The sequence below is a fragment of the Podarcis gaigeae genome (assembly GCF_964106915.1).
Source record: "Podarcis gaigeae genome assembly, chromosome: 17".
NCBI classification, from domain to species: domain Eukaryota; kingdom Metazoa; phylum Chordata; class Lepidosauria; order Squamata; family Lacertidae; genus Podarcis; species Podarcis gaigeae.
Window position 1 is genome coordinate 13,268,344 of NC_139694.1, and position 18,360 is coordinate 13,286,703.

Genomic DNA, 18,360 nt, shown 5'->3' on the forward strand with positions numbered 1-18,360 from the left:
GAAAAACATGTTTTAACTCAGTGACCTTGTGCAGACATAACCTTTAACCACGGTTTGTTTTCCTTAACCAGAGGCGTCGTTTTGGATGATCCCATCTAGGTTTATTAAGCCAAGACAAAAATGAACCATTTTCCAACTCTTACAGTTAGTCCCTTTTCTCCTTTGTTTGTGGTGTGAGCAATCAAACCAAAAGTCCCTAATTAAGCATAGTTTTCCATGTAGTCCAAGCAAGGACACTATACTTGCCAGCGGCGGAACAAGCCAGGATATTGAACCATGGTTTGAAGCTGGCTTTACTCTACACACAGAGAGACAGCTGCACAGTTTGAGCAGAATTAATAAGAATAGTAGTGATGATACCTATAGACAGCTAGATTCCTCGGGAAGCTTAATAAGCTGAGCATGGAGGTGATGGACTACATCTGCCTCTGCTTGTCCCATCAGCTATGTAAAGAGATACTTCCTCTGCATATGGAAATTCTATATAGCAGTCATAGCTTACTAGCCATTGATACCGTGTCCTCCATGAATGTTTCTACCCCTCCTTAAAGTCACCCTAATCATCATCTTCACAATTGAATTCCAAAACTTAAAAGAAGCTTTTGATTATTTTTTTTAAAAAGAAGTATTTCTGCTCTTCATCCCTGGATATGGCTGCCCAACCAGCTTCGTCAAGTTGACCCTGTGTTAATAGTAACAGGAGAAAAAAATTCCCTTGAGCAAATGGAATCTCAGTAGGAACATCCGTGGTATCTCATTTCAACAGTGGCTGTAAACCTTCTCTCATTTAACTCTCAGAAGCCAGTAGCCCATGTCTTAAGAAAAATATGACAACCCTACCCTAGTTGTTCTTAATCTCTACCGCATATTATAAAAAAAAAGAAGTTGGGCGTTTGCTGTTCTTGAGCTAAAATAGCTTTCTGGATGTTCCTTCAGGTATAGCTATCAAGCCACTTCACAGAGGGCAAAATAAGGGTGTGACAGCCTTCTGGTCTTCACCGTGGAGATGTTTATTTTAAGCGTTCATGTCTACTTAGCTAATGCTATCCTGCAATATCAGATGGTCTCTTGAGACTTCAAGGGGTGGGTTGACTATTTTTAGCATGGTGGATGATGTTTCAGATCATGCAATGGTACTTTGGAGGTTCTGTTTCCATATACAGACATGGGTTGCCTCTGTGTGTGTGTGTGTGTGTGTGTGTGTGTGTGTGTGTGTATGTGTGTACATGCGCTTCAGGTTTTGAAGGTGAGATATAACATCTTGATCAAGGGTTTGTAAAGCCAAATTCCAACTCTTCAGGAAAGAAAGACAGACGAAGGTAAAGTCTACAATGCCTCATCTTATGGTAGTTTTAAAAAATATGCAACAGGCTGCTTATTGTCTCCAGTGAAGTAATTTGATGATGGGGAAAGGCAGTTTGCATATTTTTGCATCCTCGTCATTTGTGTCGCTCCACCAATGGGCACAGTACTTTTCAGAGTAACAAAATTAAAAGCGGGAGAAAGAAAAGCCCCAGTCGTGAGGAAGCTTGTGAAGTACGTTTTTCAACAGTAAGGGAGACAAAAGAGGCGTTATGGAGTCTTCTTAGTGAACTGGCCTGTACTGGAAGTAGTGTGAATTCCCATTCCCAACAGAAGTCCCGCCTCAAACAAATTAAACATGGGATCTATGGTTGCTAGCGTGGGTTGCAGTTTCCAGTGGCTTAGCGCTTTGTTTTGTTTGGTAATTTGCTTCCTGTTTCCTTTTGGCATCAGCGTGGAAGAGCATAAATCTAGATTTACAAAACTTTTGTTAAGTTCAGCTATCTTAGCATAGTGGCAGTAGGAAGAAAATAATGGTTAGATCTTGAGGGAGCCTGTATGTAGATCACTGGAGTCCAATGGAACATGAGTTTAGTTCTGGATTTTTGCCTAACTCCTCCAGGTATGGTACTTTCATTGACTTATACCAGTCATCTAATATAAATAAATAATTCAAACTTCAAATCTTCGATCCCCTACTCACTGGGGAAGCTGTGGAATAAAAATAAATCTGAAATAAATATGTAGTACAGATGAACGCCTAGAGTTTGATGTTCTGATCTTTGTGCAGAAGTATATCTAGATCTTGTAATTTTTTGAGTGGGGATGGACTGTGCTTGGTGATTTCATTTTAATGTAGGTGATTGCTTGGAGAGCATGAGTTTTTGGTTGAACTTAATGTAGCTGATGGGAGTTGATGTGTATTACAGCAGTGAGGGTACTATAAGATGGCTCATTTTCTCTCCTTCCTTCATCCATACTCAACCAGCTTCTCTTCTTTCATCACCCTTGTTTATATTGATGAGTCTAATAGCAAGGGAATACCACAAAGGTCCTTTGTAAACACGTCGTTTTGAATTTAAGGACTATTGCTGCAGTCGGCAATTAAAATAACTGAATGAATCAATGAGGGGGGAAATGCAACCGGGACCTTATGAAGGGAGAACTATGTGATTGTTCAGAATACAAGTAGGCATCTATGCTGCTTCTGTTTTCAGAGTACCTAAACCAGCAGATCATTTCAGTTTCCCTCCCTCTCTCCAGAAGATTTCTGTTCTCTGTTGGTGTGTGAATTATGGTTTCCAATTATTCTTTAGATCATGGTCATCTCAGCAGCCCTGTTGGAGACACACCAGGCGCACTGCTGCACACGACTCCTGTGTTAGGACCAGAGTTGTGGCTGGGTGTGTAGTTTTATTTTTTGGCTGTAATGAAATAAAGTTTAATGGGTCTGATCCCAAGAGGGAAGCGAGACCATCTGGATAGCAGAAGGTTAGGCCGAGTAATGTTTTGCTAAGAGTGGCCCACAGACTCACCCAGACTAGAGTATCTGGTAAATGTGTGTCCAGTTGCTGCTTGCATTAAGAGAGCTTTGAAATGGTGCCTCTCAGATCTGCAGAGCCAGCAGATCTGTTGCCACTGCTGTGACGCAGGAGATAATTCTGTTGGGCAAGCAGCAGCATGGGGGTGGATCTCCAGCACAGGATGTGTAATGTCAACATGAAGCATTGGAGCTGGCACTAAGAAGAGAAGCAGCCATTTCATGCCAGTGCAGGAAGTCTAAATAGATTTCCCTCTCTCTCCCCCACCGCCCCTCAACGCTCCACATCTTGTCCTTTATACTGCAGCCTTCCCATTCTGCAATAAAGCAGCACCTTTGTGTGTTGTCATCTGAAAAGTTCAACCCAGCAGGATTTCTTGGCTTCAGCCCCCTCCCTCCCCTCTCCCCCCACAAACCTGCCTTTTAATTTCTCCTGAAGCGATTGAAGGATATTCCAAAAGCATTGTATAAGGGAGGCTGGGAAGGGGAGGGTTTCACAGATCTGGAGAAAAGGAAGCATTCAGTCATGTGAAAAGTCCTAAGCTTCTGATGAAGCTCCATTGTCACATGCAGATCCCTTTGTCTTCAGCCCAGAGGCTGTTTTGTTCAGTAGCCGCAATCATCTGAGAACATTGTGCTGTAGCTGTTAAGTGGAGAAGGGTACAGAATACTGCAAATGATACGGGATAGACCATGCAATTATGTAATTGCTACGTAACTGTAGAACGCTATCGTGGTTGTCTCTTAAACAGGAAGGTCCTATAGATTAGGTGGCCCTTTTCTTCCTTCTGTATAAAACCATGCCGTTTAATTAGGAGTGCCACCAGTAGGTTTTGTGTTGGCAATTAAGAGAAACCCTGGAAGGGAAAAAAAATGGGACATGTTAGAGGACCTCTCATAAAGGAAATTCCTAAATGCTCATGGGGAGATCTGCAAGGTCAGAATTTAGTGACCTGTATGGCTGTTGGTTTCTTCGTCAAGTGCATTTGAAAATTGGCTAATAATAATAATAATAATTAATAATAAATACAGCTACAGCTTGAAGCGTTCGAGTGTTTTACTCAGTTATGAGTACAGAACATCCTTCTTGATTTTCTGTTGCCTATCCAGCAGGATTTGTAGCCTGCAAATAGATACCTTTCTTAGATGTCATTTTAATGGCGTGACTCGATTCAAATGAGGTCTTAGTCGTGAGGTGTAATCTGCATTTCCCAGAAGCACATGGGATGGGAAGGTACACATGAAACAAGAGTTGTGTAGCTGGAACCTTATCTCGCTCACTTTCCACTAGCTTCTGCAAGAAGGTTTTTTTTTTTTTAAAGTGATTTAGGACGTGCGTTTTTATCTAATCTGCCTGACTGTTCAAGGTTTACATTTAGTTACAGTGAGATTGGTGGCTGGTCACCTCACACAAACTCTTCCTACATTGGTGCCAATGACATTGCAAGAGTGGGCACCTTCGTTTACATTCACGTCCAGATTCTCACACTGAATGAAGCTGAAGTTAGCCGTTGGGGATGGGTGCAACTCACTAATCTTGGGTTTCAGGCTTTCTCGTTAAAAGGTACCTTCACTGCATAGTGAAGAGCTAACACAGTCCCTCCTTTTTTCTGCCTGCATTCCTCTCCAGTTCGTTATATCATAGAAATGCTTTTAATCAGTGTTGGTTTTTTTCCTTCACCATGCAGATAGGTTTCTGAATACATTGCTCATGTTTACCCTTCTCTGTGTTATTGGTTGATTGGGAATTGCAGTCTGTGGGCGCAGATCACCAGGATCTTCTGTGCAGAGACCCGTTGAAATGAGTAGCTCAAGGCCAGTTGGGTTACTTCCATTCATAGATGCAGGGCTTGGCAGGAGAAGTTAGTAGTAGAGGCCAACTTCTGATGGATGGGGCTCAACTCTTGCCTTGCAGATATTCTGGAGAACTGCTGAAACAGGTTGCTGGGGAATTGAAAGGATAATATTGAAAGACAGTCCACTTCATGTGACTGTTGTCTCATCTTTCTATCCATGATTGCAATATACAAAGCAGAGTTTCTTTGACAAAGACCAATTGAGTAACACTTTGATTTCCCATTGACCATAGTGCTGGTAAATATGGTTCCTGGCATGTCTGGGAGTAGGAACAGTGTTAGAAATTCAGATATATAAACAAGGTGCCAAATGGTGCCAAAACGGAATGTCTAATTGTCATTTTTGGGTAAGATGGCTCTGAAGTCATATTTTTCAAATGATGAACTGACTGTGATTGATTCTCAGTTAAACATCTGGCTAGTTCAGATGACACCCTTGAGCCAGGTTAAGAGCTTTGGGAGCATAAAGAAGAAAAGTCACTTGATCCAGGGACAGTCCACGTCTAGAGTGGTCTATTCCTACCACTTTTTCATTTTGGTTCCAGAAATTCATTCCGATAGTACAGTATATATATGTGATAGAATTCTATAGGACATGGTATTAATGTGTGAAAACAGTCCAGATCTAATGATCTCCAGGCATGCCCCTCCAGATGGAGGAGATGTCAGGCACCATCTTGGCCGATAGCTAGGTGCAAAATGTGCTTGGCTCATTTCGAACACTGACTAGGAATGGACCCAAGCTGGGTGTGGTGAGGTAGATCCTGGGCAAGAACAAGGAGCAATAGCAATTGAGTTGCCCCCTTCACCAGATAGCAAGTTTTGATTTCACCTAGATAGCAAGTTTTGATTTCAAAAGTTTTGTAGGTGTTGGACCTTTCCACGTGAACTGTTCTGGTCTATTGTTTTTCAAGAGACTTATTTAAAAGTCTGGCTGGTTTTCTAAGTAGTTTCCTCTGGGCTGAGCTTAAAGGGTAGTGGTAATATAGGCTGCCTAGCATACTTCAGGTTCCGGGATCAGAATCTTCTGCAGGCTCAACTACTGACATGTGGTGTGGATCAAGTGTTGGGTTTTAGAGATAAAGAACATGGGGTTCCAGTGGCCACTTACTTGGCCATGAAATTCACTGGGTCATTATATAGCCGTTCACTTTGTCTGCCTAATGTACCTTACAGGGTTACTGGAGGACAGAATGAGAGATGTCCCATGTGTGCATCACTTCATGGAGGGAAGACACATAAACAATTGTGGCTTTACTGTGGATATGCTTCCCATGACTGCAAAGAGCTTGTAAATTTAGCTAATTAGCTAATTATTAATGACTAAGGGTGGCTGGGGAAGATATCAATTAGCTAATAGGGCATGTTGGCCAAAAGGAAGTAGCAATCTTCACATAAGGACCCAGTGTCCATTGTTTTGCAGTCATCATAAGACTTAAGATTAATATCCTCATACATTCCATTTTAGTCACATGCCTTGCGAGTCACTTTGGCTTTAGGGCCGCACAACAGCAGACATTATCACCGTGTTTCTCTCTCTCTGCACTTGCAGAAGCTTCTGTACCTTGAGCTATTTATGGGCGCATCATGCCAGTAGGGACAAATGTAGTAAAACATTGTGCTTTCCCGTTTTTCAGGAAGATAACAACTTCTCTGGGTCTTTCCCTCCTCCCTCTTGCTGAGGACTAATATACCCACAGTCCCTAAGCAAAGTGATACTACTAATGGGTCCCTTATGACTTTCAACACTATTCTGTATTAACTCCCCTTATGTAGCAGATGAATGGCCACTTCTTTTTCAAGAGCTAATGAACAGCATAAAGAGGGAGGTAGGCTAGGAAATCTTTCTAAGGTCATCAGTCTCTTTAATAATGTTATTAGTCCCCCTGTTTAAACCCCCCAAAACATGAAGCAACAGAGGGAGAACAATATATAATTAATAGCATAATAAAAACAAATATCAGCATAGTTATACCTTTTAGGGTATTCAAAATGAGTCACAAGATGCAGCACAAATGGGACCAGAAGACCTTATTTTTGCTGTTGCTTGGATATTGACCATCTGATTGTTCAATTCTTGCCTTTCTTGGCTCGTACTGGTTGAATCTAGGATGTGTTACTGAGAGAGTGTGTGGCCCAAACCATCTTGACGAATGTTATGCTGCTCCTAAAAGGTCTTCATTGGACTTGAGAATTTTCTCAGGCACCAGCCATTTGTAAACATTCCCTTTTTGAACACAGTACTTGAGTGGGTGGTTGCGGATCAGCTCCAGACATTTTGGATTACGTGAATGATATGAATGGGGTTTAGTGCTGAAACCATGATGGACTTGGAGGAAAGGAGACAAGGGGAATCTGACCCTAATGATCATCTTGGACCTTTCAGCAGCTTTTAATAACCTTTTGGACCCTATGTCTCAGGTGGGAATCAGCTGTGGTTTCATTTCATGACAGACTGAATGCTGAAAATGGGTCGCGGGGACTTCTGCTACCACTGGACCCCATGCTGTTGGAGCCACAGAATCCTGTTCTGCTCCCACATGTTACTTAACATCTACATGAAACCACTGGGGATGTTTGGGCGAGCCATTTGGAGTGCGGCGCCATTGATAGTGCCGATGACACCCAACTTGATTTATTATTTTTAACTGATATGGATGTTGCAGTGGTGGTGGTGAATGGGTATGTGGAGTCAACAATGGGTTGGATGAGAGCTAATCAACTGAAGTTCAGATAAGAAAAGATGGAGCTGCTGTGAATGGGTGGTTTAACTGACCAAGGAGGTGGTAGCCAACCTGTTGATAATGTCACACTGACCATTGAGGGTTATGGCTACAGTTTTCCCTGCTGGGTGAGGTGATGTGGATGGTAACAAGGGAAAGGGGCTTTTCTAGGGGGGTGCCATGTTTGTGAAATTCCCTCCCCAGAGATGGCTGCACTGCAAGTTTTTTTTGGGGGGGGGGGTCAAGTTAAGCCATTTATGTTTTTCCAGGCATATGGTGGTTTTTAATACTCTTGACTATATTTTACTAGTCCTGTTTGTTCTTTATGCTAATATTAGGGTCGTCGTACCCATGACATTTTACCAGTTGTGTTTGTTTGGTATATACATTTATAACACACCAAAAAATAACACAAATTTTCTAAATCTCAGTAATCAATGCATTCACACAATAAAATAGACAAAGATTATTATCCCCAGGGCTTTCCCCCCCCCAGCTGGAACTCGCTGGAACTCAGTTCCAGCATTTCTCAGCTGGGCACCATTGACATTATAAGAGAACGAGGGAGGTGTTCATGGAGAGTTCTGGCGCCTCTTTTTTTTTTTTTTTTTTTTTTTTTTGAAAAATAGTACTGATTATTCCCACAATGGAGCTGTGGCTTGCTGAATCCCACCTAGTGAATTGGTACACAGGTCACACTCTTGAGTCATAAAAACCTAAATTTGCTTAGCTTCAGCAATAGATTTTCGCTCTCAGCCTTTAAAGTCTAGCTCTCTTTCAGTCTTTCATATTTGATTCATATTAGACATGCTTTGCCCATTGGTCTGGGCAGGGGTTCTATAACTTCTGCGTTTGTGCTTAATAATTATTTAGTAGGAGACTAATGTATTATTGCCTGAGAGACATTTCAGTTCTGACCCAGGGCATCGTTTTTTATTTTATTTTCAAAGCAAGGAGGTGTTCTTCAAGCAAAGAAAACCAACTATGCCCAAATGTAGAGGTTGGGTTTCGCTTTCCATTTCTGGAAGAACAAACTCTCCACCCTTGTGTCTAATCCATGGGCCTGCACTGGAGACCTGCCACTCTGCATAAATTTCAAGGCTTAAAAATTCATGGTATTGGTATTGGTGCAGAGTCCAGCATTTGACTCTAGCTTAGAGGTTATTAGAAAAGCTGGAAAAGAATATCCCACATCTCTGCAAAGGTAGCAAACAATCACAGCGAAACACAGATACAAACATTTTGTGGCTGTTCCTATTATGAATATACATCTTTTAAGACATAACGGTAATGGTGCGATGGTTAAGACTGTCGCATTTGGATCAGGAAGATGTGAAGCATATCTGTAAATGCAAACGAGTGATATATAATCCTTTGCTCTACTGTACAAATGTATAATTGATTCACCCAGTGTTAGAAACTCAAGATACATTATCTAATCGCCAAATGGCACCTTAAACCTGGGGTGCGGTCGCCATAATGGAATGTCTAGGCACCGTTCACCCCAACCCATGGGATTATTTTTTATTTATTTATTTATTTATTTATTTATTTCCATACCGCTTTATATTTTAAAGACCAAATCTCAAAGCCGTTTGCAACACATTAAGAAATTAAAGAAAATAATCCAGAATAAAACTAATTCAAGCTTCAAAGAAAATATTTCCGATCCTTCTCTAAGTGACATTTGGCTTTCCCCAGTTGCCAGCCTGGCAGAGATCTCAGTGTGGTCACAGTTGGACCCACGCCAGTCACAAAACGCACCTGGCTTAATTTTGAACACTGGATTCATCTATTTCCTCCTATTCCACTGTGAAAGTAGAAGTGTTGCAGGGGCAGGGCAAAACATGTATTTATGCGTGTGTGTGTTTGGTATAACCAGGCAGATACACAGTTTTAAAGCCCAGATCAGCCTTCTACCATATTCAAGAGATCGCTGTATTCATTAACACCGGCACTCAGCCTGAAATAGAAAATATAAATGCCCTAAAGGAGAGCCCTGTTGCAGGAGAAGACCAGAGACCTATCTCGTCCATCATCTTGTTCCCCAAAGTGGCCAACCAAGATACTTCAGAGAAGCCTGAAATCAGAAGAATGGCCCTCCCTGGATGTTATATTATTATGATTAATATTTCATTGAAAGAATTTCAGTTATAGGAAATCAAGTGGAAAAAGAGAGATGGGGAAAAGTGCAAATAAAAAATAATAATGTGTGTTGTTCCCTAAATGTTCTTGTTCACTGACTGGTATTCAGAGGCCATGCCAACTCTGAACTTTTTAGACCATGTCTTCCCACTCTTTTAAAAAACATTTAATTCTTCTGACAGTTTAAAATTAAATTTTGGAATCTGGTGGGGGTTACGTTTGGTTTCAGAATGACCAAGAAGTCTTGAGATGTAGTCTTTGTGGTAAAACAGGAGTAAGAAAAAAACACCTCTTATTATAAGACAGTTTACCAGTGATCCCTGGAATGCAAAAAGAAGAAAAAGGGATAAGAAATTATTCCAAAGACACCCAGGTCTGATATAAATGATTGTAGAGCTCTTGATGGTAACTTTCCCCACTCTAGACCCTGAATATAGGAACCTATCAAAGATGGAGATAATTATTGGAGGTTGGGTCCCGTCCCCCACACTTTTGAGAAGTGATAATGGAAACTAGCAAGCTTCATCCCACAAATGATGTCTGAAAAATAACGAAAAAAGAATCGGCTGAATATTTTAAAGATGAAATTGGGAAAACCATGTTCACCATCTCCCCATGCATATTAACCACAGGGAACCATGGCGATAAGATTGATGAATTGGCCGTTCTTTTTGTATTGCTGACATGGGGGAGTCTTGTCTCTCCTATCTTCTGACCTTGCTGTTTTACGCTGGCATGTCCTGGAAGTCTTGTAACTTCAGATGAACCCAAGCAGCATTAAAGAAAATCCATGGAAGCCATGAACTTCAGCCATGATGAGGGATGCATTCTAAAGAGCTAGTCTGTGAAGCAACTTTTCGAAGGGCATCATCTGTAGAGCAGCAACCCGTTTCATTTGGTTAATGGTTGACCTATTTCTGCTGTTACGTTTCCCGGAATGCACTCTAATATAGAGTATGCTCTAAACAGGATGGAGATAACAAGGAAAGTCAAATCTGTCATAGATCTGAAGTCATCATTGCTGGAATGTTTTGAAAGAGACTAGGTTTTTTTGGAAATGATAAGAACTTTATACACCAGGTTGCTTTATTTGGAAGAAAACTATTAAGTCCATATAGAGGCATTCATGGTTCCTTTCCATCCAACAAAATGTTTTGTACCAGTGTTTCTCTGGGTGATAGCTTTTATCTCCCAAGGCTGAAATTCTCTTTGGACTCCACAGTTAGGTTGAGTGAATAGCAAGTTAGAATCCTATCCACACAGTCAAATAAGCATATATATATATAATTTCCCCACACACCTACAGTGTTTTTTCTGGGGGGGATGCAGGGGTACGCATACCCCTAAACATTTTATGAATCTGTACTTTTGTCCATTTGCTGTATCCTCCCCCCCGCAATTTGAACTATAAAATGGTGATTTTCTTGAGTCAAAATGAGAGTACCCTAAACATGTTTATTTTTAGAAATGTGGTCTCAAATGACTAATACAAGTGTGTTGGGGGAGTAGTGGGCTAGTAATAAATTTACAATGTAAAACAAATTTTAAAACAGTAGATAAAAATAATTTATCATTCAAATCAAGGTGCATTAAAAACCAGTGGTAATGATGATGATGATGATGATGATGATGATAATAAACAATGTTTTCCTGTTGCTTAAAAACTGAAAAATGGAAGGCGTTTCCAGAGGTGAGATGCTGTGGCTGATCTCTGGAGCAATCTCAGAAGAGATCTTGATCGTTAAGACAGGTTTGTATGGGAGCAGGCAACCCAGCTCATTTACGATTTTGTGGATCCAAACCAGCACCTAGAATTGTGCCCAGAAACAAATTGGCAGGTTGGCAAGCTGTGTTCTCTGGTACCAATCAGCAGCCTTGCTGCTGCATTTTGAGCCAACCGGAGTTTCAGGACAAGACTTCCAAGACGAATCCATGTACAGCACATTGCACTGATCTAATTTGGCTTTTAATTAAGGCGTGGATGGCGGAAGTCAGGTCTTTCCTTTGCATGCGCGAGCTCTCGTTATTCAAATTGGGAAGTGTAGCTTTTTACTTTGGATATTTTCAAGTCCCACCCTCAATGCTAACATCCTCATACTCAGCCTTTACCAAATCTAGTAACTTTGATTTATAGGGGATTAATCCTGGCCGCCATGAGGTTACACATGAGTGAGAGCAATTGCTTTCATATGAAGTATCCATTATGCTGAGAGGAGGTGGAGAACATCATAATCTTCCCTTAGCACTCTGACTGGGGGATGATAGCTTGACCCGTGTGCCCTCAATTAGAGTAGTTGTATCTCTGTGAGTGCACAGGGCAGGGTACTCTTGGTGCTGGCCCCTCCGTTATGGATCAACCTCGCAAGGGAAGCTCTGCACTCTATTGTTGTCAGTCTTGCTGGAGAGAAAATAAGGTTCTTTTTTATTATACTTGGAGGCTGTTTTGAAATTATTATAAGATATTTTACTCGCGACATTTCTGGTTTCAGCTTTTGAAGGCGATTGGCCGTCAGTGTTGTGGGATCTGCTTTTCTTTTCTGCTATGACCCCGAGATCTGCTAGTCAGAAAGGGGTGCAGAATAGTGTCTTGAGTGAGGTGGCAGAGGGACATGCTCATAGAATTTAGGGAACTCTGAGCATGTTTTCTGTGCAGGAATTTGTTTTCACATACTCTTCAATATTTCTCTGGTTAAAATAAGGACATCCTATATTATTATTATTATTATTATTATTATTATTATTACTATTATTATTATTATTATAATATCTGTCTGTCTATCTATCTATCTATCTATCTATCTATCTATCTATCTATCTATCTGACTGGGTTGCCCCAGCCATTCTCGGCGACTTCCAACATATATAGAAACATAATAAAACATCATACATTTTTAAAACCTTCCAAATACAGGGCTGCCTTCAAATGTCTTTTAAAGGTTGCATAGTTACTTACATTTGGGACTAGAATTGGGGGTTTTTTTTGGTGGATTTACTTGAAGGGATTGTTGAAGAAGACCTCACTGTTCATCACGTTGTACCTCCAAAGTATGAAGTGAAAATGATTACACGAATATTATTTAAGAATGCCTCAGAGGTGTGGGTTTCTGGTTTGAATTACTGCAGGCCTTCAGGGTTCCTTCTTTGTGCTTCTAGAAAGGCGATCTCCACTTTAATCCCCCCCCCCCATACTCGCCCATACAGACAGCTGCTTGGTTTCAGAAAAGCAAATTGGAAGGCTTTCCCCAAAGAGGAAAGGGATGCGAACAAAGTTCAGTAGTACTAACACACTATAAAGTGCAATATCTGGCTCCTGGCCCAAATGATTTGGCTTTTAGAGATGGGGGGGGGAGGGGGGTGTCCAGGAAATGCTTTGTTTGAATATAAGGCATAATAGCTGGCCCTTTTGTGTGCTGTCTTGGCCAGATGGTATGTTTGCTGCCTTCAGCAGGGGAGAAAAAAAAATTGACTATATAGAAAGTCAAGTTTCAGATACTTAATAGCTCCATTTGCCTGGACAGAAATTAGGCTTTTCTGACTTGTTGGCTGCTCTGTGTGTGCAAGAGCGAGAACAACTTGTCCTGTTCTGAGAAGCCATTGCATTGCCCTAACCACTGTTGATGTATTTTCCTTCAAAGTGTCAGACAACAGGGTTTTTTTTCCACCCTACAAGGAAGAATTTGCATCTTCCAAGCTGAGTAGAGCCTGTCAACCATAAATGGAGACCCAAAAGAAGCTCAAGAAACCAGGAAATGCCTGGTGTGTGTGTGTGTTGTCAATCATCGGACAGACCATAAAACACATTTGGAGGATATCCCATTAATTTGATGGGTCATGACTGCTAACTGTCAGTTCTGGGCTTGGTGGTGAGGAACTTCTCCTCTGATATCTAGCATGTGATCCTATCCCTCATTATCCTGGGTAGGCAAACTAAGGCCTGAGGGCTGGATCCGGCCCAATCGCCTTCTCAATCCCGCCCGCGGACGGTCCGGGAATCAGTGTGTTTTTACATGAGTAGAATGTGTCCTTTTATTTTAATGCATCTCTGGGTTATTTATGAGGCCTGCCTGGTGTTTTTACATGAGTAGAATGTGTGCTCTTATTTAAAATGCATTTCTGGGTTATTGGTGGGGCATAGAAATTCTCCCCCCCCAAAAAAAAATATAGTCCGCCCCCCCCCCCACAAGGTCTGAGGGACAGTGGACTGGCCCCCTGCTGAAAAAGTTTGCTGAGCCCTGCTCATTATTATAGAATTATAGAGTTGGAAGAGACCCTGAGGGTCGAGTCTAGCCTTCTGCAGTGCAGGAATTTGAACTTAAAGCATCCATGACAGATGGACATGGAATTAACCTCTACTTAAAAACCTCCACTGAAGGAGAGCCCATCACATCCTGAGGGAGACCTTTCCACTGTCAAACCAGCTCTTAACTGTCTGAAAGCTCTTCCTGGCATTTGGTCGGAATCTCCCTTCTTGCAACTTGATCGTGATCTGAGAAAAATGGGTGACAAATGTGGAAGTGTCTTTTTTTAATTCTTCTTCTTTTATTTGATAATACATGGCTGGGAACACCTAAATAATGAGATGGTGGTCCCTGAGCATTCTGGCTCATAGTCACCTTAGGAACCTCTTTACCATCTCTTCTGTTCGCATTCACAGTTTCCCACTGCAATTATATGCACAGGTTAATTGTCTTGTGAATTGTGTGAAAAAGTATGCATGTGTTTGGTTTCAAATTTACAGTCTGTAGATTCTGGTGGTGGTCTCCTAGGATTTGCATTTTCCTACAAATCAGCAGCTCTGCATTGCTCTCTATTCTCTATACTTTTTAACTTTTACATCTCTCAGATCTTCTTTTGTGCTCTTTTCAAAGACTATTTTACTCTGCCCTCATTTATTATCAGATTTCTTTTCCAACCTAACCCAAAGTGTCAAGGCTCTGGAGTTTCTGATGATGAGAGGTGTGGTATAAATAGTTGCAAATATGGAACAAGGTTTTGCAGTGATGGAGGCGGCGTAAGCAGAAGTTTGTTGTTCTTAGAAGGGAAAATGTGGCTCTTTTTATCAGTAGCTGTTTTATATAGAACAGAAGCAAGTTATCAGCTTTATAAGCTCTGGAGAAAATCTGGGTTATAATCCAAAGGAAAATATTAAACTAGGGTTGCGGTGGCCAAAACGGAATGCCTAGTTGTCATTTTGGGGGTCAGACGTCTCAAAAGCCATTTTTTTCAATAGGACTTTTTGGTTCCTGAAATTCATTTTGATTGTGTAGATAAAATATAATGGATGGAATTCTGCTGGGGGGGGCAGGGGGCCCGGTCCAGAAGCCTCTCTTTAGTTTTAGCCCCAAAGCCGGGCCCAACCCATGAAGGTGCTCTGGGGCTCAGCTGGATGGCCATCTGCCTTGGATGTTTGAGTTGAGATTCCGGCATTGCAGAGGGTTGGACTAGATGACCCTCGGGGTCCCCACAGACGACCTTATTGGGAAAGGCGCATATGAAAGTATTGCCATACTAATGCTTTCAGTGAGTCTAAATACGTCTTATATTGGGATAATACAGACTTGTGTTTACTGGGCTGTAGGGTTGTTATACATCCAGAATTTCCTGGACTTTGCCGTCACAAATTGTGTCTGGGTGGAAACCGCTGGAATGTCCGGGAAATGGCAACCCATGTTGGAAGTGTAGATTTTGGCAAATTTCCTGAAATTACTCAAAAACTAAACTAAAAACTAAAAACAAAAAAAGCTCCACAACTCCCCCTCAACAATGTTTGTGTCCTGATTTTCGCTTTTTGAAATATGGCAACCCTACTGGGTTGCTGTAAGAAGGAGGTATTTAGTACTGTGAACCAGATGTAAGAAATGTAGAAGGACTTGTTCATGATGTAAAAACTTGGAGGTGATCATTGGAAGCAAGCAGCAGATAAAATTTAAAATAGATTTATTTATTTATTTTGTGTGTGTGTGTGTGTGTGTGTGTGTGTGTCTCTAAAAGTCCAAAACAACAAGGAGCTAACTACTAGAACATTTTGCAAGTGTGCCTTAATTAAAAGACCCCTATTAGATTTCTGATTAATAGAATCTTACTTAAGCAACACACAGTCTTAATCACTGAGCTTTTTCCGAAGCCTGATTGGTTCGGTCACTTATGCAATTTTATAGTCTGCACCTACCCTAGAAGGCAACATGCGTTTTCTGCTTTCAAGTCAATGAAACTACCCCATGAAATGTGTTTCAGGTGAAAACAATGCCCCTTGCCAATTTAGATATCTCACGTTAGCTCTGTGTTATGCCCACATTTCCGTGCCAATTTTACTCATGGCAGACTAACCACACAAAAATGGGGAGGGTGGTTTCTACAGGGATTTTTGAAGACACGAGTGCCTGGCGTGCTCTGGTCCATGGGGTCATGAATATACAGATATCATAACTTGCCTGGTCACCATAGTAAGTAAAAAATAAATAAATCTTGAGGTGATCTGGCAGAGAAATTTGTGGCATAAAAGAGAAAACGACCCCACCTTTTTGTCAAGCAAATGACAGATATGTATAAGCAAGCAGGCGAATGCACATGTTTCGGGGTTTATTTTCAAGGTACCATTGCAGGTATTACATCGGGGAGACACTTTTTAATTTGCAGCTATCAGCAGGTCAGTAAAACTGGCAAGAACTAAATATATATGGAGGGCTAAGGTGGTCTGAAAAACATACAAACCTAATGACCCGTCTATACTCTGACACATCAAGGAACCATACTAATGAAATTAATGCCTGAATCCACTCTGGGTGGCTGGTTCACTAATCATATTATAGCACATCCTTCTCCATATATATATATATATATATATGCAGTCCTTGTGTATTTCTTCTGTTTCCTTCCTTGTATGTGTGATCTTGATTCTGCACATTCTTTGCTCCAGCTCCTTGTATCTTTCTGTTTTGCATGCCCTGTTCCCTGACCAGGCAGGTCCCTTCAGATATAATCTCTCTCTTATTCAGCCTCCCTGGGACACAGCCTCTCAGTTTCCTTTAGCTTCCCTCTTTCCTAAAATCTCCTGAGCCATGTATTGGTGACTCTTGGAGTTATTAGGTGTGCCATTTCTTCAAAGGCATGACAGAAAGCTGAACCATTTATTTCCCCAACTGCTTCTACAGTCTTACCTTAAGTTTTGGGGATAGGTTACAGGTTCCTAGCAGAGCCCATTGCATACGGCAAGAGGTAAATCAGCCCTGCAAACTTCTAAGGTACAATAAATTGGATCAGTTCTGTGTGTAGTCCAATCAAACCATATCAGAGAGCTGGGGGAGGACTCTACAGTGGTACCTCTGGTTGCGAATGGGATCTGTTCCGGAGGCCTGTTCGCAACATGAAAAGAGCGCAACCTGCAGTGGCGCGTCAGCGTACGCACGGGTTGTGATTCGCCACTTCTGCGCATGCGCATAACGTCATTTTGCGCATGCGCAAGCGGCGAAACCTGGAAGTAACCCTTTCTGGTACTTCCGGGTCGCCATGGGACGTAACCTGAAAGAACGTAACATGAAGCGGACGTAACGTGAGGTATGGCTGTACTAGGATGTAGGGCAACTTTCAGGACAGATGTACTGCTCTTGATGTGTAGCTTCTGAGCCCAAGCCCGAAGAGCAGATCTCTAACTTGCTCTCTCTCTTCAGAGCTGCCATGTTGGACTCTAACTCCTCATCACATTTGGCCATTGGCTGGGTATGATAAAGGCCGTAGTTTAACAGCATCTGGGGACCCAAGGTTTTTGGAGGCTGTTTTAGAGGAACCTGATCTCATCTGAAATAGGGGGAATCTGCCCTCATTGTTAAATAATTGCAGTACTGAAAGATGAAACTGCACTTTTAGACATGCAGACACACCCTTGTCTGCAACACTGAGTATCTGCAACACTGAGACTTGCAGAAGCCATCCTTTTGCAAAATCTTAATGATTTGACTGCAAAGTTTGGGCAAGAAATGCAAGGTTTGGAGATGGACCAGCTGATTTGTTTGTTCCTTTCACACTTCACATGCTCTGATAACGGCAAAGGTGCAAGTGCTAGCTCTTGTTTGGCTGTCTTCAGACTCACAGAGACTTGGAAAAAGTATGTCTTGGTTTTGCACTCTGCCTGCTTAACAGCTCAGTGATTCTACCCAAGTTCTCCCGGTGTGCTGTTTTTCCTCCTTCCTTGAAGCATTTAGTTAATATCAGGCCCAAACTGCAGAACTTGAGTTATTGCAAATAGGAATGCTCCCTTCTATCCAAATAAGGCTACACTCTTGTCCTAAGCAAACAGCATTAGCTACTGCAGAGGTTATTCAGAAGGACATGTCGTAGCTTATTGCTGTCTCCTTTCCATGTATTGTAAGAACAGGAGTAATTCCATTTTCCCTCCCTTCTCCCGGCCAAAGGCTCACACTCATTCAGTTCATGGTGATATTATAAGAGTTCTTCCTGGCTCTGCCATAGTCTCCAAGGTGGAAAGAGGCACTGGACTCAGGAACCCCTATAACATTCAGGCAAAACAAAAGTCTGGGAGTCTACACCAATAGGAAAAGAAGTGGCTTGTTCCCTTCCCCATTTTGATTCCTTGCACAATAGTGCATCACTTGTACAAGGGCCAAGCAGCCTTGCACAACTTGTCACCTTCAAAGGCAAATCGCCTTACAGGCATGGCTACCTGCCTACCGGGGATTCAGTTAAATCTTTTGTTTTGCTACCTGATGGCAGTCACAAAACATAGGAGCTCTTGAGGACTTGACTAGGACGTTGTTTGCTTGGATGGGCCACAACTTTG

General features: G+C 41.8%; 1 protein-coding gene and 1 long non-coding RNA gene across 11 annotated transcripts in view; one reads left to right on the forward strand and one right to left on the reverse strand.

Annotated features, from left to right (window-relative positions):
* The window catches only part of LOC310835302, a 489,753-nt gene that overhangs the window by 297,472 nt on the left and 173,921 nt on the right, over positions 1-18,360 (reverse strand). The window lies entirely within an intron of this gene.
* ZNF462 (zinc finger protein 462) overlaps positions 1-18,360 on the forward strand; it is a 166,140-nt gene that overhangs the window by 17,206 nt on the left and 130,574 nt on the right. The gene's annotated exons all lie outside the window — the stretch shown is intronic.